Source organism: Schistocerca nitens, chromosome 3, assembly GCF_023898315.1.
Source record: "Schistocerca nitens isolate TAMUIC-IGC-003100 chromosome 3, iqSchNite1.1, whole genome shotgun sequence".
NCBI classification, from domain to species: domain Eukaryota; kingdom Metazoa; phylum Arthropoda; class Insecta; order Orthoptera; family Acrididae; genus Schistocerca; species Schistocerca nitens.
In genome coordinates this window covers 962,291,003-962,294,108 of record NC_064616.1, presented here as the reverse complement: position 1 = coordinate 962,294,108, position 3,106 = coordinate 962,291,003, and positions in this window count along the sequence as shown.

Below are 3,106 nucleotides of genomic sequence, written 5' to 3'. Positions count from 1 at the left end.
AGTAAGAGGATATACTATGTAGCCAACTATCTTTTTTAACATATTACAAGAAATACCATATATATCTTCACTATCAGAGGGTCTAGAGTTATTTACAAGAGTTAAAACAACATCTGGTGTGACTTCTGTTAAAAGGAATTTATCGTTCAGGGTGTAGTCTACATTATGGTATTTAATGAGATCAGCAACGGTCTCTTGTGGCCTCACAATGCTTTCCCTAATTTGGTTAACAGATTTTATACAGTAGTTATTAAATTCATCTGCTGAAATTACTACCTCAACTTTCTGCTTGGTTTTGGCCACTGAATTTATTATAGTCCATGCTTTTCTGCATTTATTTTTTGATGACTCAATGCTGACTAGGTTATGTTGTTTTTTGGCGTAATTTAAAGCACACTTATATTCCTTTTGTGCTCTTGAGTACCTTTGTTTAGCCATATCAGTTTTCTGAAGTCTGTAAGAATCTCTATAGTACAACAGCCTTCTTTTCATATTGGCTAGTTGAGCAGTATACCATGGACTCTTATCCCTATGTCTATTACTGTTACGTTTAGGGTTAACTTTACATTTGTATTGAGGGCAGTTGGTCTCGAATATATTTAAGAAATAATGAAAAATCTATCAAACAATGTATTGGCAGAGCCCTGAGCATTATTGTTAAACAGATGTTACCAGTCATAATTACTGAGTGAGACCATGAAATTATAATTTTTTTTTTTGCGTTATTGGTCTTGTGATGACTATTTTAGGCTCTTTAAACTCCTTATACTCCATGTTAGGCCTATCTGTACCTATTTTTACCCAAACTGAGTCATGGTCCGAGAAATCGAAGACAGCTACATCTGAAGACAGTAACTCTCTATTGACATTTGTAAGTATGTTGTCGAGACAAGCGGACTGTCTTGTGGGTTTGCAGTTAGTAAAAATGAAGTTGAATTGTCGTAACAGGTTTTTAAATTCATTTACAGTGTGCACATCTTTGTTTACATCAAATGCGGCATTGATGTCACCACCAATCACAATACTATATTTCTTCCACTGAGGACTAAGAAAGAAATTTAGTAAAGTCTCAAGTTTTTCTAAAAATATTAATGGACTTCCATCTGGTGATCTATAAAGAGATACAACAGCAATTTTTAAATGATCCAGATATATGCCTGTGGCTTCAAAGTGTATCTCACTGCACAAAAATCCTAGATCTAGTTCATTACTACAATTTATTAATCCCTTCTTAATGTAAATTGATACACCCCCATGAATATGTTGCTCTCTGCTAAAACTGTTTGCTAAGTGGAAATCATCTAGTACATGAAAAGATATTTCCATTACACCAGTGCTCACTTAAGCATAATGTATCAAATAAGTTCTCATTTGCAAATTCGTTTAAAATTATGTGTTTTCCACTTATACTTTCAATAGTGAGATAACCTATCTTGAAAGACAAAGTTGGTGAGTGGTTTTTGTTAATGGGGCATTCATCATTACTGCTATATTTCTCTCTAGTGTTACTGACATTTATTATGTTATTCTTATCTTTAATCTGGTCATCCAGTGTGAATCTGGGCAAAGCTGTTGGTCTCAGCCCTTCTTTGCTACCTCTAAAAAAGAGTTTTCCTTAAATCTAAGTGGTATTGAGTTAGAGCTCTCGATTTTTGTTGTGCCTAACTCATTGGCTAGTTTTATGATTTCATTACTCACATACTTCGTTCCGAGTTGATTCAGATGGAGACCATGAACAGTGTGAAATCTTGTACCCAAGTTAGTTATGTTTACAAAACAGACATTTTAAAAATATTTACAAATTTTCTTCATTTCTTCATTTACTCTTGTCACTTCAACATTCACACATGACCAGGATGGAAGATCATGCCGAAATGGTATTGAAAAGATGAGGATTTTTGTATTTTGTAGTTCCTGCAGTTTCTTCTTTAAGGAGGACAAGAAGTCTTTTCCTTCATTTCTCGCTACGTCATTTGATCCAGCCAGAAAAACTGCCAGTTCCATGGCTTCTGCTGGTGAAGAACCTGCTACATCTTTAAATTTTGCACTAGGTTTTATCGTGGCTGAGATATGGTGGCTTGAATTGTTCTCAACTATATCCCTTAATCTCCTTCCTTGACTGTCTGCATATAAATGTATTTTCACAGGGATAGGTCTGCAATTGCGGCTTGCTTTCTTGTGGTTTTCAATTTCATTACTTCTACTGACAGTTGACGTAATATTTTTACTGCACCCATTATTCACTTCACTTCTATTGACAGTTTCATTACTTCTATTGACAGTTAACGTAATATTTTTACTGCGCCCATTATTCACTTCACTTCTATTGACAGTTGATGTAATATTGTTGCTACACCTATTACTCACTTCACTTTCATTAACCTTACTTGTGTTAAGCACATTGACTTGTGAGTCTACTTTAATGTTTTTTTCTGTAGCAAGAACACTAAATCTGTTTTCCAAGGGTGGAAAGTTCACACAGACTCTACCGCGTTTTGTGACGGGAACAGCCTGCCATTGTCTTTGTAGGCGATCTAATGGCCTACATTGATTGCTTGGTTCTGTGTTCACGACACTAACCTCTTCTTGGGAAATTTGTTTAATGAGTTCCTGGTTAATTGCTGTGTATTCCTTCTTCAGTTGTTCGTTTTCTTTGGCCAGAGCTAGGTTCTCTTCAATTACCACTGATAAGATAGCTTGTAAAGTACTATAGTCAGCGTTTACCTCATGTTTATCTTCCTCCATCGGCGCCATATTGTCCTTACTCTTCAGACAGACATTGCATCGCCATTCGCTGTTTTCGTCTGGAAGATTGTCTTCTTCTAACTTTGCACATCGAAAATGTAACCAACCGTCGCACTCATCACACAGAATTCCGTTTTTCACGACTTTACTACACTTTATGCACTTTATACTAATCAAAATTCTACTTTTCTTGGGAGCTAACTCACTTGTAACCATACTACTTGCCGCCATTTTGTAGGTAGTAGAGGTGGCAAAAAATAACGTAACTGATAGAAATAACCGGTTACCGAGAAGTAACGGTTACTGCGATAACCGTTCCTCTGATTCTGGCAGTTATTTGAATAACTGTTTAGTGTCAACA